This window comes from Salvelinus namaycush, chromosome 41 (assembly GCF_016432855.1).
Source record: "Salvelinus namaycush isolate Seneca chromosome 41, SaNama_1.0, whole genome shotgun sequence".
NCBI lineage: Eukaryota > Metazoa > Chordata > Actinopteri > Salmoniformes > Salmonidae > Salvelinus > Salvelinus namaycush.
In genome coordinates this window covers 9421944-9448410 of record NC_052347.1, presented here as the reverse complement: position 1 = coordinate 9448410, position 26467 = coordinate 9421944, and the positions used below count along the sequence as shown (strand labels likewise).

The following is a 26467-nucleotide window of genomic DNA, read 5'->3' as shown; positions in this document are numbered from 1 at the left end:
GGACAGGCTGCCTAAGATAGTCATTTATGTATCTATTTTTAGAGGTGTCTAGCCACTTGTCCATGGAATTGACCAAACACAGACAGGATGGGGTTTGAGTTATGTCAAGCTTCTAGGCTCAGTTATCTAAAAGGATGTGATGTGAAACAGTATCACATGACTGCTCTCACAACAGCGACCCTTGAGACACGGGACCATCCATGTCTATGCAGAGTCATTCTGTCCACATCTGTTATTCATTAACATGTTAGGACCGTTGTTTTGTTTCAGTTTGATTAATGCTTGAAACATGCTTTACAAATAAAGTTGTTATCACTGGGATATAAAGAACAGATATTGAACAGATCTGTTGAAATGATCATGGCCTTACTTTAACTACAAAATCAGTAGCCTACAAAGGTATGAAGAGGGGTGTTATACTAAGTTAGCTAATAACCTTCAGTTACAGTTGACACATGATTCAACTATTAATTGATCACGGCTGGTCAGGTATGTCCTATGATGTCATGTCATATGATTTCCCTGGATGGGCCAATGTCTGGGTAGTGCCAAATGAGAGCGTACATGATTTGTTACGATCCTGTCTCTTTAATATTTTTAATAACCTGATCTCTTCTTAGTCACGCCCGTCAGCCGGTTAGCGCCGAGCGCGGCAGTGGCTGCCCATGTAAACCGATTGGCTGGTGGGTTTGACGGTCTTGTCCTATGCTCAAGGGCGGGGTTCTCGGTCGGTGAAACTGAATTACCGGCGGAAGAAAACTTACCCTTGTTGAGCCTTGCGGTGTGGGAATGCGCTGGACACTGCCTGTGAAAATAGGAGCCCAATAGACATATCTGGGAATGTCTTAACGTTTTGTCACTAGTTCCAGGATATAGAAATGGACTCTTGTTTGACTCGAAATAAATAATTATTTTTCCTTCTCAGAATGAAGTGACATCACATTTCAGTAACTGGGATCTGAAATCTTTACAACCAGATTTTTTCTCCGCAACGGGAAACATAGGATTTGATTTTGATAAGGGTAAGTTTATTTGTATACTACATGAATAGGCTGGGTTTAGAGTGCTAGGCTATATAGGATTTAAAACATCAGAAATAGAATGTTAAGAAGACGATCCTGAATAAGCGATCTGTCCCTCTGTCTCGTGTGCGCACAGTTGTATGATCGATAGCCTACACCGGGATCGATAGCCTACTCACACGATCCAAAGGGAATGTATCGAACGAATTGTACTATTTGATATTGGAACCTGTTTTGAATTTCCTGGTTCACATGCATTTGTGCTGTAGATTGGAAAGATCTACGTGTATCGCTATACAATATAATACCTGTCATTCGTTTAGCATATTTGTGATTGTGAATGACAGCTTGTCATCACCTCAATACCAGTGCCTCTATTCTATAAATGTTTGTCATTTCCGCGAGCGCCTATAGGCTTCACGACAGTCCTGCATGTTCATTTGTAGCACAGTAGCACGCCCGGTCTGTAAAGGAGCACATAGCAAGGCATTACTACATAATATGACTGCTATTACGCAGGCTTACACCTTAGGTCTTTTGTCAGGTGATGAATGTAACAGTTCTCCTCTGATAATTTTTCTCCTGGAATAAGTGGTTTCAGGTGTTTTCTAAGCAAAATCATTGGAATACAATTATTATGGCTGTACTCTTTCACCTTGTACTCCAACGATTGTTCATGACGACCATTATCAATATTCTGTTATGAACTATTGATAGTTATTATTAGGTAATTGATTGCTTGTTAACATTTTCATACATGTCATGAATGCAATGCCACTGTTTAGACTCCACAATATAGCATAGGCGTCTGCCTCCACTGTGCTACCAGATCAATGGACACTACAATAGCCCCCTGTCTGCAACAGGAATGAGAGATGTATTCAGATGTGCTGAGTTATTTTGGCAAAGTGAGAGGAGCAGCAGGCCAGGCAGGCAGCACATGGCCATCCAGAGGATCATCATGAGGACTGATGTCATGACACAGATACAGCAGGCAGGGCCATGATGTGTGATAGTGACGGTCATGTTCATCCTCTATTACCGTTCCAACTGGACCGGAGGTACAGGGAATGTTTCCACTGAGAAAGAGACTGTGTGTATGGGAGGGGGGGGGGGGGGGGGGGGGGGGGTTGCCTGTGTGTGTGTGTGTGTACAGCACGAGGCATGTGTGGAGGAAGGTGTGTGGCATTTTGTGAGAGCGTATTCCGTGGAAAAACCGAGGGGTTCTGGAGCTGGCATTGAAGGGAGCAGGTGGGAATGGGCTAGCCAGGCCTGTGTTGGTTGGTTGGTATGTGGGTGTAGCAGGGAGCTGCTGAGGGGGCACACTGGACTGTAGTCATGCCCACATGAGTCATGGTGCAGTATCTGTCTATCTATCAGTCAGTCTTGCTAAGTGTGCAACACTCACTCTCTCTCCATGTGGTGTTGTTTTAACTTGGGTTACTGGGTTGAACCGGGTTCACCCTCAGGAGTCCTGTTTTGAACCCACCAGACGGTGCCAGACTTGTTCCGGTCTTGTTTTTTGTTTTTATCTTTAGGGGAGGGACACTAGCATGGTAGCGTGCATGCATCTCTATTATATGTAAGGCCTTCTAAGGCAGCCATGAGGTTGTGTTCTGTGTAGGTGTTTGTTCTAATCCCCTCATGATGATCATGATGAAAAGCTGACCCGTTTTCAGATGTGGATGTGTCATGGCAGATCCTCTGCTGCTCCGTCCAGTCGATGAGATGATGCAGCCCCTTGGTACGAAAAAAAAAAAAAGCAGTTCCATATTTCCTGGAATGATCTTCTTGATTAACATGGTCTCAGAGCATTTCGTATGATTCTGTACGTAAACCCAAGACACTCTATTTAGTACGATATGTTACATTTCGTATGGTTTGTATTCATTTGTGGATGTCCATCATCCATTTCGTACAATATTTTACGAATTTGCAAAACGTACAATATGTTACAAATATGTTACCGACACGCAACCTTTGGGCCCACCTACCTATCGCCGACCAACCACCCTCCTTTTGTTTTTGCCTTAAGCAACTTCTATCTTATGTAATCATACCAAACATAACATATCATACGTTTACTATGTTACATCTAGTCTATAAGACCATTCTGTCTTGTTATGAAACTACATTGTTCTTGCCCATGGCCTTCAGGTATTTACCCTAGTCTCTGTACTGTTCTCTCTCTCTCTCTCTCTCTGTCTCTCTCTCTCTCTGTGTTTCTCTGTCTTGTTCTCTTTGTGTGTGTGTGTGTGTGTGTGTGTGTGTGTGTGTGTGTGTGTGTGTGTGTGTGTGTGTGTGTGTGTGTGTGTGTGTGTGTGTGTGTGTGTGTGTGTGTGTGTGCTGAGCACATGCTTCTCTAAATCAACCCAGGCTGCCTGCTGCGGCTTCAAAAGGCCTTGCTACATCATGTGAAACCCAGAGATTATAATCATGTAGTGATGACTATGGCGTGCTATAATGCCATTGGGATGATGTAATAGCTCATTATTATTGCTCTCTTATTAGTAATTATAGTGTTAGTATTAATCAAAGTAATATCAATTGTTGAAGAGAAGACATTTTCAACCACAGGCATAGCATTAGTGTGGGCTAAATCCTAACACGGAACTCTCACGTGAATCACACACCCAACAATCTGAGTTATGTATGTGTATCCATATCTCAAATGAGGATTCCTCTGTTTGTGGAACCGTGCTTGCAGTTGTAAAATATAGGGCAAAGCAACAGTATCTCTTGTCTTGCAGTTAAACATGTCAACCAACTTGGTGAGCAGCTTTAGTTACAATAAGCGGGGTGTTTTTGCTCAGCAGATCAGTTAAGAGTGTTCCCACTACGGCAGACAGATAGACGGTGCTTTACAAGCATGGCAGGTATAGTTTCACTGAAGAATAATGGCGAGAGAAGAACAATTTACTGCCTCTGCGCTCTCTTTGATCTGGGCCCCATTGGTGCTTGCTCAACCACGACCGTCAATAACTTTGATGTGCTTGTAGTCGGCCTGGAGTTTGTGTCAGATTGTGTCAAGGCTTCAGGAATGGTTGATAAGCAAAAACAGACCACTCTTTTCAGACGTTGAAAAAATGATTTGTCGCGTCAATCTATGAACCGTGGAGAATATGCCGTGGGGATTAGGCTTTATGTGGAATACTTGTGAACGGGAAGATGTTTTCCTCACGCTGTCAGACACTGAAAGCCTTTCTCTACATGCAAGTGAAAACACAAACCTTCACATTAGTTCCCAACAGTCACAATGAAAAAACCTCATCAAAACCAATCCCCCACCATTTTGTGTCGTGTGAGGAGTTGGCGTGGCCATTGAGGCTACTTGTTTGTATTCACAGTCATCCTCCCTCGGGTGTCTTGAGTTTGGCCGTGTATGAATAAATGGAACATTGCTTTGGTCTGTGAGTTTCCTGTCAGTGTTCAGGCCTTGATTATGTGAGTCCCAGGAAAGCAGCCGTGAAGCAGCTAACTGTAACCCTCCCATTACATCTTGGAGGTGGCACGTAGGGCCTGTGCTGCAGAGGCTAGGCCCGGCCAACAGACGGGACTGCAAACTCAGTCAGATGTGATGTAATGCTATTTCAGGTCTACCTCTGGTCTCCAAGGCTCTGTCTGCCAGCAAGCCATTCTGCCTGCTCCTCTCTCTCTCTTAGTCCCTATGTTAGCACCTCATCTATCAAAACTCAGCCATGGCCTATGTTGGGATCCACAGTCAGGAATCCCAAGAAACTCAATTACCGATGTTTCCTGTTATGACTACAGGGCAGAATGTGAACTTCCTTTAACTGAATATAGGGATTAATATAGATTTTTTAATGTTATTATTTGTTTAAAGCTGATTTTAGGTGGGGCTTAGTCTGATGAGATGGAATTTAGGGCATGATCCTTGCTGCTGGGGTTTTTATGGATTCTATTGGTTGTTGTTCTCAATGGGGTGGCGTCTGGTCTGAGACTGGTTAACTCGGCGGCACTCGTCATTCTCAGGACTATGGGAATGTTGTGGGTGCTCCCACCAAGCAGACTAGAGGAGGAACTGCTCTGTGTATTTTGATCTTCCAGCTCTGTGTCTGTAGACAGAAACTATAAGGGTGTTTGTCTTTTTCACAGATAAAAAGAAGGGGTCCATAGGAACGTATTGTTCCATAGCTGTTGGCATGTGGATAGTGCAGATCCTGTGTAATATCTCATAACACAGAGTTTACACAACAAGTCAGAATCTCTAGTCCAATTCAGATCCTGCCACTCAAAACAGATGAAATATAGGCTTCATTTTTTTAATGGTTGTCAAGTGGACAGTTAGTGGAACTATTGTCAGTCTTGTTCTTATTTGACAGGAATCTTGAGTGCAGGACTAAAAATAACATATACCACATTCAGCACTTTTCCTCGCCTTTTTGCTAGGAAGTGGGCGTTCTGATGTACACCCACAAAGTCCATTATTGCAAAATCCTCAAGAGAAATCTTTGTTCTTCAGTTTTCAGTTAGAGCCCATTAGTACAGGTCTCTACTGTCAGACTGTCCATAGTGTTAGATTCCTACACTCACTATCTCTTTAAAAGACTGAATGGCCAGACAGACACAAGGATTGGAGAGGGACAACTATAGTTACTATCCCAGGACTGTTACAGTTGAGAGCACATTTTTAAATAGGGCGGCCTGCCTTCTCCGACCCTATCTTTGGCACAGCAAGCCGTCAGACCCTAGTGCAGGGATCATCAACTAGATTCAGTCACGGGACGATTTTTTCTTGAGCGGATGGTCAGGGGGCCGTAACATAATTACAAATCATTTGTAGACTGCAAATTGACCGCAAGAAGCCCAAACAAAAATGATACAATGACCATGAGTTTCACTATCGTGAATATGTTGAGTGAGAAAGTTCCAGACGCAGAAATATCATACCCCCAAGACATGCTAACCTCTCACCATTACAATAACAGGGGAGGTTAGCATTTTTGCAGGGGGATGATATTTGTCCCTCTGTAACTTTCTCACTCATCATTATTCACAATACCTTCAGGACTATCCGTATTCATGGTAGCATCAACATTAATGTAGAAGTGTTTAGACACATATTCTATTCTTATTTACAATAAAAGTGACTCCAATGACACGATACGTTATTTACCATTCATTTCTATTGGGCACAAAATACTCTGAAACACAACCCACAACCGAAACAAACAGCAAATGCATCCAAAAAGTTTGTAGAGTCACAAGCTTGATGTAGTCATTACGTGCTATGAATATGGGACCAAATAATAAACTTTTGACTACCTTAATACAAAAATAAGTGAATTTGTCCCAATACTTTTGGTCCCCTAAAATGGGGGGACTGTGTACAAAAAGTGCTATCATAACTGTTTACCCAATATGGATAAAAATACCCTCAAATTAAAGCTGACAGTTTGCACTTTAGTCTTTGTATCATTTCAAATCCAAAGTGCTGGAGTACAGATTCAAAAGAAGAAAAAATGATTCACTATCCTAATAATTTCAGAGGGTACTGTATTACGCTCTATTGTGCGTGGGAATACTTTGGAACAGATTTCCATAATGAAGATCACTTGGAGCTGATTTGCTGGTGTTTTTACAGTCTTTTATGTCCAACAGCAAAAACACATTTTTTTGCTTAGTAAACTTGGGGGGTTAGGGTTAACCCAAACCCTAACCCAAAGAAAATCACCCAAGGGCCGCCAGTTGGGAAACCCTGCCCTATTAGTGTATCACGCTATAAACTCAAGTAGACTGTTCCCCTGCATGGAAGAGCACACAGAGTCATACACAGTAATATCTGGACAGTCTCAACCAACAGTCCACACCACCACCTCCATCACATACCTTGGGCCCAACTCACTCTGTAACGGAGTTTCCAAGAAATGAGGGTGTGCTTTTTGAACAGCTCTGTGACTTGGACTTGCCTGGCCCTATGGGAGGAGGTGGATCCAGGAATGACTAATGATAACTGACAGGGAGACCACTTGGATCACTCCGAGTACACTTTGTACTTGAAACTTGAAGCACACTGCTACCCTTGGACAGCAGGTTTGACATTTCCAGTTTCGAGGGACCACCATGGTCCCTTACTTGCTGTAAGGGAGTGTGTGCCTTGGCTGTTCTTGTTAAAGCACTCTGAAGTAGTGAAGTCGTCCAAGTGCTACAGCACAGGAAGGTTCTGTAGTTGAACTGTTCTGTTGTGTTTTAAGATCTTTGTGTCAAAACAATTGAAATTGGTAATGACGTCATCCTGAAATTCTGCTTGTCCTTCCCGTTAGTTTACTCTCCTGTTCTTGTCTGCTGCCTGTGCTACACTTCAGATCCATGCCAACTCTTCCATCCATTGGCCAGTTGTCAGTGGTTGTGCTTGGCATTGCCTTGTGCCAGGAAGATGATGTAAAGCCTACCAGTGATGCCAGTGTTGCCACCCAGTTGATCACGTCACGCACTGCAATAATGAAGCCGTCTTCTGGATTCTTCTGGTTGCGAGCACAGTAGTGAAGGACATTTGCATGTAGAGCAGCGATTCAACAGAAAAAGAAATCAGTGAATAGAGTCTGTCAGGTTCTTCAGTCTGGGGACGTAACCCAGATACAGTGAGTCAAGTTGGTTCTGCTGCTGTAGGGGTTGACTAATGTACACTCATCACCACCACTCTGTCTCTCCTAATTACTCAGTCACACCATAACCTGTTACCTGACTGATGAGGGTTTATTTGGATTCTCTCACAATGACGAGCACACCTGGGAAGCTGGGATATGTGTCATCCCTTGTCCCCCCTTATCTCCCCTGTCAACACATTGAGCTCATCTCTGTGGAGGAGTCTGTGTTTTCCTCAGCCCAATCTACAGGGTGAGGACGGAGGAGGCCCTCTTCAGCCTACTGTATCTCCCATGGGGTCTGCCCCAGCCATAGCCCCAGCCTTCCTGTGCCTGTGTTTGGGAGTTTCCATGACTCTCTGTGCAGCACAGCTGGCTGCAGCAGGCCCGTCCGCCCCTGCTCTCTCTCCCCGACCCCTCAGACCTGAACCCTGGCTGGCCTCCCTTCTGATGATCCCCCAGGGCCAGCTTCACTTCCTCAGAGATGACTTGATGATAGAGGATCCTATGGCACCTTGTTAGATTAGGGAATAAGATGTAAGGATACAGGTGAGGGGCTTGTCTGAAACAGGTCAATCAAATGTTATGTGTGGGGGAGATTCCAGGGCATGTGAGAGCTGAGAGAATGGCCAAATGTAGCTCCAAAAAAAGATCACTAAACAGAGATTATTAGCTTATTTTTCTCCTCTTCATCTAATACGGTGCACATATTAAATACTGAGTGATATGAAATACAGACATAGCGTCTAAACCGCGTCGTCATTGTAACGTTTTTACTTTATTATCACGGTCTGTTGATGGTGCTCAGGAGACTATGATGCAGTGTATCAAGCACAAAAATACTCACTCTGAGATCATACGTTCACCCACACTTGTCTCACAAAGACCCGGCGGTTGAAACCAAAAATCTCCAATTTGGACTCCAGACCAAAGGACACATTTCCACCGGTCTAATGTCCATTGCTCGTGTTTCTTGGCCCAAGCAAGTCTCTTCTTATTATTGGTGTCCTTTAGTAGTGGTTTCTTTGCAGCAATTCAACCATGAAGGCCTGATTCACGCAGTCTCCTCTGAACAGTTGATGTTGAGATGTGTCTGTGAAGCATTTATTTGGGCTGCAATTTCTGAGGCTGGTAACTCTAATGAACTTATCCTCTGCAGCAGAGGTAACTCTGGGTCTTCCTGTCCTGTGGCGGTCCTCATGAGAGCCAGTTTCATCATAGCGCTTGATGGTTTTTGCGACTGCACTTAAAGAAACTTTCAAAACTCTTGAAATGTTCTGTATTAATGTACCTTCATGTCTTAAAGTAATGATGGACTGTCATTTCTCTTTGCTTATTTGAGCTGTTCTTGCCGTAATATGGACTTGGTCTTTTACCAAATAGGGCAATCTTCTGTATACCAACCCTACCTTGTCACAACACAACTGATTGGCTCAAACATATTAAGAAGGAAATAATTTCCACAAAATTAACTTTTAAGAAGGCACACCTGTAAATTGAAATGCATTCCAGGTGTCTACCTCATGAAGCTGGTTGAGAGAATGCCAAGAGTTTGCAAAGCTGTCATCAAGGCAAAGGGTGGCTATTTGAAGAATCTCAAATATAAAATATATTTTGATTTGTTTAAAACTTTTTTGGTTACTACATAATTCCATGTGTTATTTCATAATTTTGATGTCTTCACTATTATTCTACAATGTAGAAAATAGTAAAAATAAAGAAAAACCCTGAGTAGGTGTTCTAAAACTTTTGACCGGTAGTGTATATGTCAAAGGTAAATGGGTTTGTCTGGTTGGAGTCACTCTGTGTAGAAGATTAAAGATCCATAGTACACATCCTCAACAGCTACTGTGTAAGTGACTGTATATGTGTTGAATAAATTGAGACCTCAGATTGTTGCCCCCAATTGTAGAATTGCCTTGTTGCCATATGGAGACGGGTACTACATAGCAGCAGTATGCTGTAGTAGTCTGTGGTTCATCTATGGCCCCTGCTGTGATGGGGGTTACAGCTGAAAGATGGCATGTGTCACATGCTCTGGGACATTCCATCCCCTGTCACTTGGCTTTGAGGACACCATCCCATGCCCTGCCTGCCTGTCCTCTGCTCAAGCACTAGCAGTGAGTGCTCTGCCCCTATCACTAGCTGTAACATCCCAGAGGAAGCCCCCAGTCTTAATATTACGACTGGTCATAGCAGGTATTAGGCCTCAGACCCTGTTTGTTGTGATGCTGGTCAGGAAATCAATTCCTTCGATCTGCTTGTGTGTATTCTGTGTGTTATTTTTCATTTGTGTACATGTTTCACCAGAAACCGCACGTCTGCTGAACCAGTTGAGGTCACTTCCTTCCTTGCAAGAATGTTCTTGGTTTGAGGAAGTGATATCATGAAGAGTACGGTGTTCTTCAATACATATGTGACTCACTCCAAACCCAATATACAGTGGGGAGAACAAGTATTTGATACACTGCCGATTTTGCAGGTTTTCCTACTTACAAAGCATGTAGAGGTCTGTAATTTTTATCATAGGTACACTTCAACTGTGAGAGACGGAATCTTAAACAAAAATCCAGAAAATCAAATTGTATGATTTTTAAGTAATTCATTTGCATTTTATCACTCCAAACCCAATACATATTTGACTCACTCCAAACCCAATACATATTTGACTCACTCCAAACCCAATATATATTTGACTCACTCCAAACCCAATACATATTTGACTCACTCCAAACCCAATACATATTTGACTCACTCCAAACCCAATATATATTTGACTCACTCCAAACCCAATATATATTTGACTCACTGCAAACCCAATACATATTTGACTCACTCCAAACCCAATACATATTTGACTCACTCCAAACCCAATATATATTTGACTCACTCCAAACCCAATACATATTTGACTCACTCCAAACCCAATATATATTTGACTCACTCCAAACCCAATACATATGTGACTCACTCCAAACCCAATATATATTTGACTCACTCCAAACCCAATATATATTTGACTCACTCCAAACCCAATACATATTTGACTCACTCCAAACCCAATATATATTTGACTCACTCCAAACCCAATACATATTTGACTCACTCCAAACCCAATACATATTTGACTCACTCCAAACCCAATATATATTTGACTCACTCCAAACCCAATATATATTTGACTCACTCCAAACCCAATATATATTTGACTCACTCCAAACCCAATACATATTTGACTCACTGCAAACCCAATACATATTTGACTCACTCCAAACCCAAAACGAATGAAAGATAGAGAGAATAGAGAATTGTTAATTAACCATAAAGGTCAAGCAAATCTGTATGAAGGGATTAGAAGAGGCTTTGAATCATATTACAATCACTGTAGAATTCCCTTTGGAATAAAACTAATTACCAAGTAGTGAACGTTTTAATATAATATATGAATGAAAGTTTTAGTAGTAAATGGATAAATTAATGAATCCATGGGATTATAAATGTCATTAAATGAACCTTTCAGTATTTGCCTATGTTTTTAGGACATAATGGTGAAGCTAATTTTCTCTGGCGGTTTGTCAGACCTGGGTTCAAATAGTATTCAAAGACTAAACCTGAGTTTAGTAAACAAATACTGTTTGTTCTGATGGTGTGTCAGTTGATCCCTCACTCCAGCAGACAGACAGACAGACAGAGGGTGGGTGTTCCTGCCAGTCCCTCCCTGGCCAGTTTATCAGAAGGTTTGACCTCATTGGCTTTGATTGGAGATCAGAGGGCTGATTTGGACAGGCCAAATGCCCATTCTCTCCCCTGGCTAAATCCGTGTGTAGTCTGGCTAATTCCTTTGTCCCAGAGCAACAGGCCACACTTCATCTGCTCTCCTCAATAGAGACAACAGCTTAGATTTCACACTGCATGGAGATGCCAGATGGAGCTGACGGGACAGGACAGAGGGAGGAGGGAGGGGTGGCTGTTGTTCTCTACTGTGGTATTTGGAGGGGAGGAATGCCTCATAGCCGGTGTTGGGATGAAATTGATTAGTGTGTGTTGTTTCTTGTGCTGTGCGCGGTGGACGTTGTGGAGAAGCCTCCCAGACAGCAGTGTGTTTCCTGCTTTCCCATTTGGAGGTCTCTTCAGCTCCTCCTCTCCTCCCCACTTCCTCCCAGCACGTCTTAAATAAGCAGTCATCTGACCTCTCCATGCTGGTGGTCTTTCAGGGAGGATGTGAGGTCACACAGTGGATGGCGTCTCTTTGTGAAGTATTTTTACTCGTGTTGATTGGCCAGAGCGTGGAAATAAACCTAGGAGTGCCCACAGTGAGTAATACGGTGGTGGCAGGCCGTATCACCTCCAGAATAAATCGTCTGAAGGACTCCATAACAAGATACGCTGTCTGTCCGATACAGCTGGAGTCTGTCCACATTTACACCCTCCTAACCATGATGGGGTTAACGAACTCCATGCACACAGACAGTTATTAGCTAAACACAGAACTTGCTGACACCCCAGTTTTGATCGATAAAGGAATGAATCCTTCAGTCAGCCTGGTTTTCCCCTTCCTTCTCTCATGTTGAGGAGGAATTTTGGACCAGTCTCCACAACAATGACCCTCCTTCAGCCCCATGCACATCATCAGCCTGATGCCCAGCACACAATGCAGCCTTTTGTAGGCGGGAGCGATTCAGGCTGATATCATGCTGGAAACTATTTAGATGGGGATCACATGTTGTTTGGTCATTCTGCTGCTGAGTCCCCTCTTAGCTCACTTGGCTAACAGGAAGGGCAGCTTCTGACTGCTTTCTACAGACAATAAGGCGCTTGTTTAGCTAGTTTGGGGATGCATCTGGGAGCCTCTCTACGGGGGATAGTAGTGGAAGTGAGACATTCTGCTTTGAGTTTGTTTTCCTTTGTTTTGTTAAAGCTGCCCTGTCTCTCAAGAGGATGTAAATCCATACAGGCACTTCTATGTCCAACGGTGAGAGGTCAAGAGGTCAAACACGCAAAAATTTGGTCGCTAAGTCAAATGCTAATGTTATTGATTGACTGATTATGGAGAGAGAGAGAGAGAGAGAGGGCTGTTTCAGATTTGCATGCTGTGGCTCACCCAGTGGTTTCCCTTGCCCTGTCAGGCCGGTTTCATAGCACTGTTTTGAATTTGTGAATAAGTAAACTGTCAGTGCAGAGAGCGGAGAGACAGTATTTTATTTATACACATGTAATTACTGTGATTTATTATGGAGTGTAAAAGTGTCATGTTCATCAATCATGAAATGTTGAGTAATGTTATTACTTGGATAACCCTTTTGGCATTTTGAGTAACAAGTTATGTTATTATCGTTATGTAGGCTAACATTTAGTTTGACAGAAGATGGTTTCAGCATTGTTCTACTGTAGACGTTATCTTGTTAAACCACTCAACCTCAGTTAAACCAACTCAGCTTAAAAGGTTCATGTTGATAAATGGTCATGGTTGAACTAGTCCAATCACACACCTCCTCTGTGTTTTCAACCTTTGACCCAGATCTCCTAGTTCTCGTTAAAATTAGGTCATGTCCCTATAAGATGAGGTCATGTCCTTGTGAGTGTCATGCTCATGTTATTATCTCCGTTCTTTACTCTGCTCTTTGTCCCCACAGCATTCCTACCCATCTCCAGGCTGTTAAATACTGGAAACTCATAGATATACCTATTACAAGGCTGCTACATGGAGTAGCTGTTGTCATGGTCACACCCTGTCTTCCAGGCTGCAGTGGTCTGGGGGGTGGATGTCAGAGGGGCCCTGGGTCTAGGTGGATCTCTACTCCCACTCTCTCCCCAGGTGACAGGCCTTTCTGTGTGGGCACACTGGGTTGTCTGCTGGGGGAGATAAGGAGAGTTTCCATGCGAAAAAGTACCTTCTGGGACCCTGGCATGATAGCAGCAGTCTCAGGGACTTCAGGCTAGGATAAAACACCCTCTCTATTCCCACCACATCTCAGACTTGAGGAGGTTGTATGAGTGTGTGTGTGTGTGTGCGTGCCCTAAGAATCAGCTGATGTAATCACTGTCCATGCACAAGAATACACAGTATTTGATTGTGTTAAATCAAATTGCATTTACTTGTCTTAGAATAGTATAAGGCATCTGGCCCATGAGGCAATTTTGGAGTCGTCTGTCTTTATATGAGATGTGCAAACACTGGCATGTGTCCAGACAAGATACAGATTTACAGTGAGGCTGGTTTTTCCACCAGAGTAAAGATATGTACCAACCATCTCAAGTGCTGCTGTGGGTTAGGAGTGGAGCTTCAGTAAAATGGGCACATTAAAGAGTTGAGCTAAGAGGGGCACGCTAAAGAGTTGCGCTAGAGGGGCAAGTTAAAGAGTTGTGCTAAGAGGGGCACGCTAAAGAGTTGCGCTAGAGGGGCACTCTAAAGAGTTGCACTAAGAGGGGCACGCTAAAGAGTTGAGCTAAGAGGGGCAAGTTAAAGAGTTGTGCTAAGAGGGGCACGCTAAAGAGTTGCACGGTAAAGAGTTGCGCTAAGAGGGGCACGCTAAAGAGTTGAGCTAAGAGGGGCACGCTAAAGAGTTGCGCTAGAAGGGCAAGTTAAAGAGTTGCGCTAAGAGGGGGACGCTAAAGAGTTGAGCTAAGAGGGGCACGCTAAAGAGTTGCGCTAGAGGGGCACACTAAAGAGTTGAGCTAAGAGGGGCACGCTAAAGAGTTGAGCTAAGAGGGGCACGCTAAATAGTTGAGCTAAGAGGGGCACGCTAAAGAGTTGAGCTAAGAGGGGCACGCTAAAGAGTTGCGCTAAGAGGGGCACGCTAAAGAGTTGAGCTAAGAGGGGCACGCTAAAGAGTTGCGCTAGAAGGGCAAGTTAAAGAGTTGCGCTAAGAGGGGGACGCTAAAGAGTTGCACTAAGAGGGGCACGCTAAAGAGTTGCGCTAAGAGGGGCACTCTAAAGAGTTGCGCTCAGAGGAGCGCGCTAACGAGTTGAGCTAAGAGGGGCACGCTAAAGAGTTGCACTAGAGGGGCAAGTTAAAGAGTTGTGCTAAGAGGGGCACGCTAAAGAGTTGCGCTAGAGGGGCAAGTTAAAGAGTTGAGCTAAGAGGGGCACGCTAAAGAGTTGCACTAGAGGGGCAAGTTAAAGAGTTGTGCTAAGAGGGGCACGCTAAAGAGTTGAGCTAAGAGGGGCACGCTAAAGAGTTGAGCTAAGAGGGGCACGCTAAAGAGTTGCGCTAAGAGGGGCACGCTAAAGAGTTGAGCTAAGAGGGGCACGCTAAAGAGTTGAGCTAAGAGGGGCACGCTAAAGAGTTGAGCTAAGAGGGGCACGCTAAAGAGTTGAGCTAAGAGGGGCACGCTAAAGAGTTGAGCTAAGAGGGGCACGCTAAAGAGTTGAGCTAAGAGGGGCACGTTAAAGAGTTGCGCTAAGAGGGGCACGCTAAAGAGTTGAGCTAGAGGGGCACGCTAAAGAGTTGAGCTAAGAGGGGCACGCTAAAGAGTTGCACGGTAAAGAGTTGCGCTAAGAGGGGCACGCTAAAGAGTTGCGCTAAGAGGGGCACGCTAAAGAGTTGCGCTAAGAGGAGGCAAGCTAAAGAGTTGCGCTAAGAGGGGCACGCTAAAGAGTTGCACTAAGAGGGGCACGCTAAAGAGTTGCGCTAAGAGGGGCACTCTAAAGAGTTGCGCTAAGAGGGGTACGCTAAAGAGTTGAGCTAAGAGGGGCACGCTAAAGAGTTGCGCTAAGAGGGGCACTCTAAAGAGTTGCGCTAAGAGGGGTACGCTAAAGAGTTGAGCTAAGAGGGGTACGCTAAAGAGTTGCGCTAAGAGAGGCACGCTAAAGAGTTGCGCCAAGAGGAGCACGCTAAAGAGTTGCGCTAAGAGGGGTACGCTAAAGAGTTGAGCTCAGAGGAGCTCACTAACGAGTTGCGCTAAGAGGGGCACGCTAAAGAGTTGCGCTAAGAGGGGCACGCTAAAGAGTTGAGCTAAGAGGGGCACGCTAAAGAGTTGAGCTAAGAGGGGCACGCTAAAGAGTTGAGCTAAGAGGGGCATGCTAAAGAGTTGCACAGTAAAGAGTTGCGCTAAGAGTTGCACAGTAAAGAGTTGCGCTAAGAGGGGCATGCTAAAGAGTTGCGCTAAGAGGGGCATGCTAAAGAGTTTTGAGAAAAGAGACAGTAAGTGTACTACTGTAGTCACAGAGTGCTATGGGCCAAGTGGTTCTCTCTCTCTCTCTGTCGCTCTGTGTGTGTGTGTGTGTGTGTGTGTGTGTGTGTGTGTGTGTGTGTGTGCGTGTGTGTGTGTGTGTGTGTGTGTGTGTGTGTGTGTGTGTGTGTGTGTGTGTGTGTGTGTGTGTGTGTGTGTGTGCGCGCCATGCCAGCTCCAATGGGAAATACACAATGAATTATTCACAAGTGTAGAATGGCTTAATAATTTATCTGTTGAATTATCCACCCTTGCAATAATATTTCACCCCCTAAAGAAAAGTGGAAAAACCGTTTTGCCTGGGCAGAACTTACTCAACTTCAAGTGAACTGATTCAGTAGACGTGGCAATTTAGGGCTAATTCCTCTCCCTGATATAAAACACATCTCACCCTTTTTTTCATGTTGATTTCCAGAGGAAGATATATGCACTGTTTTCTCAATGTATTCATTGGGATGTTGCCTGCTCAACTTTGCTTCATTTTAGAGTTCCCACACTGGCAATTAAATATGCTGTATATGAGGCAGGAGGGTGTTATGAGAGTGATGAACTGCATAACACTGTCACTGTACAGTACAGTGCACATCGTGCTGTGAAGTCACTAGTGAGATGTTAAAAGGATGCGGCCATCATTTTTCCAGTTACAGTAGTAGCATTTGCCATTATATCATCCCACAGTACTTTCTACTGCCTTGATATCTAGCATGTCTGTCATTATGTAAGCTTGTCTATAGTCTATCTCCAGCAGGACGTTGGCCATTGAAGTTCTATAAATAGACTGTATGCACACAGAACAGCGTCAGAGACCTACTTATCCTCTCATACATAGTACCTCTGGCACTAGATCTTAGCATACAGTCAATACTGTTTGGACAGCAGTAGCAGAGGTTTTTCCCATGCACCGTATGTAGCACGTTCACACTCACTTTGGATTGAAAGCCACTCACTTCCAAGTGTTGACTTTGCACTATAAAATCCCCCGTGGTGTGTGTGTGTGTGTGTGCGTGCGTGCGTGCGTGCGTGCGTGCGTGCGTGCGTGCGTGCGTGCGTGTGTTTTCCCGGATGGTAGGGCGAGCCGGCCCTGGTGTCTGAGTGAGCAAACATGGGGAATGGAATGAGGTTCCACCAGACAGGCCTATCATGCCAGTTCTCCCCTCTGGCCCCTCCCCAGCCATGACACTGGATCCCTGGGTCAGCTGCAGAGGGTATTCCTGTTGTGTTTGTGTTTTAATGTCAGACGGGGATGTTTCGGGGGGACAGCCTGTCACATGTCACTGTGTCAGTTTGCCTCAGGTTAGACACACACTGAATCTTAATGGTGCGGAGCGGGCCGGACACAGGGCGGCTCCTTGGCCTCCGCTACCCAGGCCTGGTCTGCAGCTATGTGGAGTATTTCCTTCCATGTAAGAGGAGCATACCGCCAGGCCATACGCCCAGACTGAGGAGAGGAACTGGAGCTGGACCCTCCTTCCTTTCCCCCTTAAAAAACCCTGGTGAAAATCCCCTTGTCATCCCAGCGCCGTGTGCATGGAAACCACGTGGTTTAGAGTCACACTGCTCTGTTAGTCATCAGGGAGAAGGTGTGAAGGAGGGAAAGAGGGAAAGAGAAACAGAGAGTTGCGTTCACAGAGGCAACTCTAGTCTGCATCCAAACTCTGCTTCCACAATCAGCATGGTCACCTGGTCTTGCTGTCTCTCCTCCAACATGAATGTTGTGTTGATATTCTTAGTCCTTTAATCTGCGTCTGTTTCAGAAATCCATAGGCTCCCAAACTAAGACACTGCAGCTTCTGTCAGCTTCTTAATTGGTCTCGCTTGACAGTGGTGTGTGCGTGTGCATGCGTGTGTGTGTGTGTGTGTGCTATTTAAAGACCAAAAGCAGCACCATGCTGTAATAAATGCCCAGATGGGCCTCAGATGGATCAGGTGTTACACAACACTGAGGCCGTTGTTATTAAGTGCAGTTGATTGACAGTCTCTAGATCTCCCATCTAGGTCCACTGCCAGATCAGATGTGTGTTCCAATTGCTTAGCACGTTCCTTATCCATCCAAGCACACTTGAAGGATGAGGTCTTGTTGGGCTCCTTGGCAATAATGACTTTGTGGGAGTGTTGTTGCCTACGGTGCATGCAGATTGCAGCATAGTAGGCCTATAGAGTCATATGAGGAGTGAGGTCAGTGTTTGGGTAAGAGAGTGAGCTGCTCAATGGCATATTTTCCTCCCATTGTTTCCTTTATGTCAGGCTTTGCATTGCTTTCGACATGTAGTGAGGCATGATGACTGCAGCCATGATGGATAGGTGGCATTGTTGTTAGTGACAACTCCAGCATGGTGAAGGTCAACATTACCAAGAAGAATCTCTGTTTTTATCCAGGTTTAGGGTATTTATGGTGCATATTCTGTTAGGTGAAAAGGGACATGATATGCGGTACTAAAGCGAAGTCATTGTCTTATAGTTTTCCATAGTGTATCACTCATCCAGAGAAAAGAGGGAAAAATACAATTATACACAAAGACATTTAGAGAAAACCAAAATAAAGGGATTGAGGTTCAGCAACAGAGGACGAGAGAAAGATAAAGATATATTCGGGAGAAATGCTGGGTAGCGAGAGAGAGGAAGCGAGAGAGAATGAGAGAGCGAGGAAGCAGAGCCTTGGGTCAGGATGTTCAGTTTCTCAGGAAGGAAGTGTCCAGCCTTCTCACTACCCAGATTAATGAGATCATCTATCATGGCGCCTGCCTTGGCCTGCACGCCAGCTTGTCTCTCTGTTTCTCTTCCTCTTCCCCCTACGCCCATCCTGCCTCCCTCTGCCCAGCCCGCCTCATCTACCCAGCCTGCCTCCCTCTGCCCAGCCTGCCTCATCTACCCAGCCTGCCTCCCTCTGCCCAGCCAGCCTCATCTACCCAGCCTGCCTCCCTCTGCCCAGCCTGCCTCATCTACCCAGCCTGCCTCCCTCTGCCCAGCCTGCCTCATCTACCCAGCCTGCCTCCCTCTGCCCAGCTTGCCTCATCTACCCAGCCTGCCTCATCTACCCAGCCTGCCTCCCTCTGCCCAGCTTGCCTCATCTACCCAGCCTGCCTTCCTCTACCCAGCCACCATCATCTACCCAGCCTGCCTCCCTCTGCCCAGCTTGCCTCATCTACCCAGCCTGCCTCCCTCTACCCAGCCACCCTCATCTACCCAGCCTGCCTCCCTCTACCCAGCCTGCCTCCCTCTGCCCAGCCTGCCTCATCTACCCAGCCTGCCTCCCTCTACCCAGCCACCCTCATCTACCCAGCCTGCCTCATCTACCCAGCCTGCCTCCCTCTGCCCAGCTTGCCTCAACTACCCAGCCTGCCTCCCTCTGCCCAGCCTGCCTCATCTACCCAGCCTGCCTCCCTCTGCCCAGCTTGCCTCATCTACCCAGCCTGCCTCCCTCTACCCAGCCACCCTCATCTACCCAGCCTGCCTCCTTAGCCTCAGCTCTGCCACGCAGCCAGCTGCATTGTCTGGAGCTCTGTCACTTACAATAAGATGGAGCATTTTCCTGTGACTGTCCGCACACAGGGCCTACTGAAATGACACCCCACTTTTTGGCCAAAAGTAGTGCACTGTATGGGGAATAGGGTGCAATTTGGGACACAGACGTCCTGTCCTGTACATGGAGCAGGGAGTGAGCAGCAGAGCACACCGAAGCAGCATGGAGGAAATCCCTCGCCCAGCCCAGACACTGGCTGACCAGACTGGTTAGACTTGATGTGCTTTCTCCAGCAATGCTGCTCACTTTCAGAATCAGAATCACCTTTGTTCACCAGGTACATTTACACATACTCAGAATTGTACATGGTGATACGGTGCTACTAGTGATAGACAACATTTAGAGACAGAATACAGGCAACTGAGTTGATACTAAGTTTACCTGCATTATATACAACTAGGTAGAGTGAGCATAGCGCTATAAGAGAATGAGCAGATGTATAAATATACAGTGGGTATACGGTTGATATACAGTGGGTATACGGTTGATATACAGTGGGTATACGGTTGATATACAGTGGGTATACGGTTGATATACAGTGGGTAAACGGTTAATAAACAGTGGGTATACGGTTGATATACAGTGGGTATACGGTTGATATACAGTGGGTATACGGTTGATATACAGTGGGTATACGGTTGATATACAGTGGGTATACGGTTAATAAACAGTGGGTATACGGTTGATATACAGTGGGTATACGGTTGATATACAGTGGGTATACGGTTGATATACAGTGGGTATACGGTTGATATACAGTGGGTATACGGTTAATAAACAGTGGGTATACGGTTGATATACAGTGGGTATACGGTTGATATACAGTGGGTATACGGTTGATATACAGTGGGTATACGGTTGATATACAGTGGGTATACGGTTGATATACAGTGGGTATACGGTTGATATACAGTGGGTATACGGTTGATATACAGTGGGTATACGGTTGATATACAGTGGATGTACACATTTACATTATCAGTATGAATATATCTAAATGCAGAGAGATGGACAGAGTGCAATGCAGTTATTTTAGTGCAGTTACTTTATGTGCAGTTCAGAGATGGCTTGATGCGGTGTGCAGCATAGAGTGTCCTTTAGTGTCCACAGTCCTTTAGTCTCTATGCGCCAGATGGCTGGTTGGTGAGGGCCACAGTCCTTTAGTCTCTATGCACCAGATGGCTGGTTGGTGAGGGCCACAGTCCTTTAGTCTCTATGCACCAGATGGCTGGTTGGTGAGGGCCACAGTCCTTTAGTCTCTATGCGCCAGATGGCTGGTTGGTGAGGGCCACAGTCCAGGGGAATAAACTTTGTGGCTGGAGGTTTTGACAAGAGTGACCTGAACCTCCTGCCAGAGGTTTCGCCCCCTCAAGCCAATGTCTCCACACCTTCAGAGCCTTGACTACAGCTAACAACTCCCGGTCCCCCACGTCATAGTTTCGCTCCGCCGGACCGAGCTTCCTCGAAAAGAAGGCACAAGGGTGGAGCTTGGGTGGTACGCCCGAGCGCTGTGACAGCACGGCCCCGACCCCCGCCTCGGACGCGTCCACCTCCACTATGAACGCTAAAGAGGGGTCCGGATGCGCCAACACGGGCGCATTGGTGAACAGCTCCTTCAGACGACTGAAAGCTCTGTCCGCCTCTGCTGACCAACGCAAGCGCACCGGTCCTCCCTTCAGCAGTGAGGTAATGGGAGCAGCCACCTGACCAAAACCCCGGATAAACCTCCGGTAGAAATTGGCAAACCCTAAAAACCGCTGCACCTCTTTCACCGTGGTCGGAGTCGGCCAATTACGCACGTCTGTAACGCGGTCATCCTCCATCACCACCCCGGAGGTGGAAATACGATAACCCAGGAAGGAAACGGCCTGTTTGAAGAACTCACATTTCTCCGCCTTGCAATACAGGTCATGCTCCAGCAGTCGCCCAAGTACCTTACACACCAGAGACACATGCGCCGCGCGTGTGGCAGAGTAGATCAAGATGTCATCGATGTACACAACCACTCCCTGCCCGAGCAGGTCTCGGAGAATCTCATCTACGAAGGATTGAAAAACAGCTGGAGCATTTTTCAACCCATATGGCATGACGCGGTACTCATAATGGCCAGATGTAGTACTAAATGCGGTTTTCCACTCATCTCCTCCCCGGATACGCACCAGATTATACGCACTCCTCAGGTCCAGTTTTGTGAAGAAGCGCGCCCCGTGAAATGATTCCACCGCCGTAGCGATGAGAGGTAGTGGGTAACTAAACCCCACTGTGATGGAATTTAGACCTCGATAATCAATGCACGGGCGTAAACCACCATCTTTCCTCTTCACAAAAAAGAAGCTCGAGGAGACAGCTGATGCAGAGGGCCGAATGTATCCCTGTCCCAGTGATTCAGTAACATATGTCTCCATAGCTACTGTCTCCTCCTGGGACAAAGGATACACGTGACTCCTAGGAAGTGCAGCGTTCTCCAGGAGGTTTATCGTGCAGTCCCCTCGACGATGGGGTGGTAATTGGGTCGCCTTCTTTTTACTGAAGGCGATAGCCAAATCGGCATATTCAGAGGGAATGCGCACGGTGGAAACCTGGTCTGGACTCTCCACCGTAGTCGCACAACGGCAACTCCTATACACCTGCCTGAACACTCCTCTGACCACCCCTTAAGAGCCCCCTGTCGCCAGGAAATCACCGGGTTGTGCTGAGCTAGCCAGGGAATTCCCAACACCACTGGAAGACTAATCTGCTCCTTATGACTACCCTGCGTTACCATGTCCAGTGGTACCGTGGCCTCCCTGAACCATTCCTGACCCTAATGGTCGGCTATCTAAGAAGTGCACGGGGAAAGGTAGGTCTAACGACACAAGGGGAATCCCTAGCCTTAACGCGAGCCCCCGATCTATGAAATTCCCAGCTGTGCCTGAATCGACTAGCGCCTTATGCTGTAGAGAGGGAGAAAACCCGGGGAAAGAGGTTAACACATACATATGACTGACAGGAAGCTCTGGGTAAGTCTGGTGCTGACTCACCTGGGGTGATCGAGTAGTGCTCCGCCTGCCCTCCCGACTCCCAGACGAGTTCCTCCAGCACCGGTCGGCCGTGTGCCCTCGCCGACCACAACTGGTGCAGGAGGACACTCCTCCTCCGGTCCCCTTCGACGCTGCCCCCCCTAACTCCATAGGGATAGGAGCAGGAGGGCTGGGAGGTGGAAACGACAGGACCTGTTCCGAACGTCCGCGGGCAGCCAGCAGGTTGTCGAGACGGATGGCCATGTCAATAAGTTCATCCAGCATAAGGGTGGTGTCCCGACACACTAGCTCCCTGCGGACGTCCTCCCTAAGGCTACATCGGAAATGGTCTATTAAGGCCCTGTTGTTCCACCCTGCTCCTGCGGCCAAGGTCCTGAACTCCAGGGCAAAGTCCTGTGCGCTCCTCGTCTCCAGACGCAGGTGGAACAGCCGTTCACCCGCCGCACGACCCTCTGGTGGGTGGTCAAACACAGCTCGGAATCGGGGGGTGAACTCATGGTAATGATCCCTCGCCGAGTCTGGGCCATTCCACACTGCGTTGGCCCACTCGAAAGCTCATCCAGTCAAACAGGAGACGAGGGCGCTCACGCTCTCCTCTCCGGAGGGAGTAGGACGAACGGTCGCCAGGTAAAGTTCCAGTTGGAGAAGGAAACCCTGACACCTAGCCGCCGTTCCATCATACTCCCGTGGGAGCGCCAGCCGAAGAGCCCCGGAGCCGGATGCGGTAGCAGGAACAGGAGGTGCTGGAGGAGGGGATGCTGGAGATGAGGTGGGAAGGCCACTCCTCTCCCATCGATCCATCCTCTCCATCATTTGGTCCATAGCTGAACCAATCCTGTGGAGAACACTGGTATGATTGAGGACCCTTTCCTCCATCGATGGGAGAGGAGATGCGGCTGCTCCTGCTGATTCCATGTTGGGTGCGGGATTCTGTCACGCGGGACTAGGTGGGTGAAGGAATCAGACGCAGAGAGTTCCAATTGGGAAAAGTGCTCCTTTACTATTGCACACAAAAAATGAATAAGCCCAAACATACAGGGCGCAGCGAACAACTTGAATAACTCAAAACACAGGGTGCCAAGTAAATAGTAAAAATAATACACCTCTACCTAAAACACACACACGTAACATAAAGACAATCCCGCACAAAACAAGGGCGGGTCTACCTACTACACATAGGGAAGCTCATTAACCGAAAACAGAAACACAGGTGAAACTAATAAGACAAAACAAACAGACAAACGAAAAAGGGATCGGTGGCGGCTAGTAGGACGGTGACGACGACCGCCGAGCACCGCCCGAACAGGCAGGGGAGCCAACTTCGGCGGAAGTCGTGACAGCCGCAGGTAGTACGTCCACTGTTGTTTCTTCTTGGTGACCGCTGTGATGTTGTCTGAGGTTGTGGGAGATGATGTTCCCCAGGAATTTGAATGATTCAGCCCTGCTAACAGCTGAGCCAGCGATCTCGAGGGGGAGAGATGGTGGGGGGCTGTTCAACTGAAGATCATATGGAATGTTGCTATGGAATGTTCCAGTGACAGCTTATTATGAATTCAGGTTATGTCCCTGGATGGAGGTCTTGGGAAACATACTGTACAAGACCCATTTCAGAAATGTATAATGTATCACTTCTATTTCCAAATCTGGGCTGGCATTAGATGAGAGAGGCTGCTGACAAATACATTCCTGCACACATGGATAATGAAATGGATGGATCATGTTGTCATTTTCTATCGATTAGATCTTATGTCGAGGGGTGTTTAGTATCAGGAAGTTAGGGCTACCAGTTTGAACAGATGAAATGAAGATTTTTCAATGGAACATTTGTTTCTGCTTAGCAGGCATCAAAAAAGGGCTACATTTAGAATGTGGATAACGTCAAACAGGATGTGTCAATTAAGGAAACATTGTGAGATCGCAGCAGGAGAACTAGGTCCTGTTGAAAAGTGAACAATGAGAATTAACCCCTGCCCTCGCCCACCAAAGCCCTTTCAGACAGGCAGCTGAAAGAGGCAGAGAAGGAAGGCACATCTAATCAAATCAAATCAAATTTTATTTGTCACATACACATGGTTAGCAGATGTTAATGCGAGTGTAGCGAAATGCTTGTGCTTCTAGTTCCGACAATGCAGTAATAACCAACAAGTAATCTAACCTAACAATTCCACAACTACTACCTTATACACACAAGTGTAAAGGGATAAAGAATATGTACATAAAGATATATGAATGAGTGATGGTACAGAACGGCATAGGCAAGATGCAGTAGATGGTATAGAGTACAGTATATACATATGAGATGAGTAATGTAGGGTATGTAAACATAAAGTGGCATAGTTTAAAGTGGCTAGTGATACATGTATTACATAAAGATGGCAAGATGCAGTAGATGATATAGAGTACAGTATATACATATACATATGAGATGAGTAATGTAGGGTATGTAAACATTATATTAAGTGGCATTGTTTAAAGTGGCTAGTGGTACATTTTTACATAATTTCCATCAATTCCCATTATTAAAGTGGCTGGAGTTGAGTCAGTATGTTGGCAGCGGCCACTAAATGTTAGTGGTGGCTGTTTAACAGTCTGATGGCCTTGAGATAGAAGCTGTTTTTCAGTCTCTCGGTCCCTGCTTTGATGCACCTGTACTGACGCCTTCTGGATGATAGCGGGGTGAACAGGCAGTGGCTTGGGTGGTTGTTGTCCTTGATGATCTTTATGGCCTTCCTGTGACATCGGGTGGTGTAGGTGTCCTGGAGGGCAGGTAGTTTGCCCCCGGTGATGCGTTGTGCAGACCTCACTACCCTCTGGAGAGCCTTACGGTTGTGGGCGGAGCAGTTGCCGTACCAGGCGGTGATACAGCCCGACAGGATGCTCTCGATTGTGCATCTGTAGAAGTTTGTGAGTGCTTTTGGTGACAAGCCGAATTTCTTCAGCCTCCTGAGGTTGAAGAGGCGCTGCTGCGCCTTCTTCACAACGCTGTCTGTGTGGGTGGACCAATTCAGTTTGTCCGTGATGTGTACACCGAGGAACTTAAAACTTTCCACCTTCTCCACTACTGTCCCGTCGATGTGGATAGGGGGGTGCTCCCTCTGCTGTTTCCTGAAGTCCGCAATCATCTCCTTTGTTTTGTTGACGTTGAGTGTGAGGTTATTTTCCTGACACCACACTCCGAGGGCCCTCACCTCCTCCCTGTAGGCCGTCTCGTCGTTGTTGGTAATCAAGCCTACCACTGTAGTGTCATCCGCAAACTTGATGATTGAGTTGGAGGTGTGCATGGCCACGCAGTCGTGGGTGAACAGGGAGTACAGAAGAGGGCTCAGAACGCACCCTTGTGGGGCCCCAGGTTTGAGGATCAGCGGGGTGGAGATGTTGTTACCTACCCTCACCACCTGGGGGCGGCCCGTCAGGAAGTCCAGGACCCAGTTGCACAGGGCGGGGTCGAGACCCAGGGTCTCGAGCTTGATGACGAGTTTGGAGGGTACTATGGTGTTAAATGCTGAGCTGTAGTCGATGAACAGCATTCTCACATAGGTATTCCTCTTGTCCAGATGGGTTAGGGCAGTGTGCAGTGTGGTTGCGATTGCGTCGTCTGTGGACCTATTGGGTCGGTAAGCAAATTGGAGTGGGTCTAGGGTGTCCGGTAGGGTGGAGGTGATATGGTCCTTGACTAGTCTCTCAAAGCACTTCATGATGACGGAAGTGAGTGCTACGGGGCGGTAGTCGTTTAGCTCAGTTACCTTAGCTTTCTTGGGAACAGGAACAATGGTGGCCCTCTTGAAGCATGTGGGAACAGCAGACTGGGATAAGGATTGATTGAATATGTCCGTAAACACACCAGCCAGCTGGTCTGCGGCTGGGAATGCCGTCTGGGCCTGCAGCCTTGCGAGGGTTAACACGTTTAAATGTTTTACTCACCTCGGCTGCAGTGAAGGAGAGCCCGCAGGTTTTGGTAGCGGGCCGTGTCAGTGGCACTGTATTGTCCTCAAAGCGAGCAAAAAAGTTATTTAGCCTGTCTGGGAGCAAGACATCCTGGTCCGCGACGGGGCTGGTTTTCTTTTTGTAATCCGTGATTGACTGTAGACCCTGCCACATACCTCTTGTGTCTGAGCTGTTGAATTGCGA

The 26467-nt window shown here is 46.6% G+C and overlaps 1 protein-coding gene across 1 annotated transcript in view; it reads left to right on the top strand.

Moving 5' to 3' along the window:
- Nucleotides 1–716: 716 nt before the first annotated feature.
- Nucleotides 717–26467, top strand: part of LOC120034415 (inactive rhomboid protein 1-like) — a 53293-nt gene continuing 27542 nt past the window's right edge. Inside the window, exon 1 of the mRNA XM_038980959.1 lies at nucleotides 717–1022. The gene's annotated coding sequence lies outside the window, so the exon portion shown is untranslated. The remainder of the gene's footprint in view (nucleotides 1023–26467) is intronic.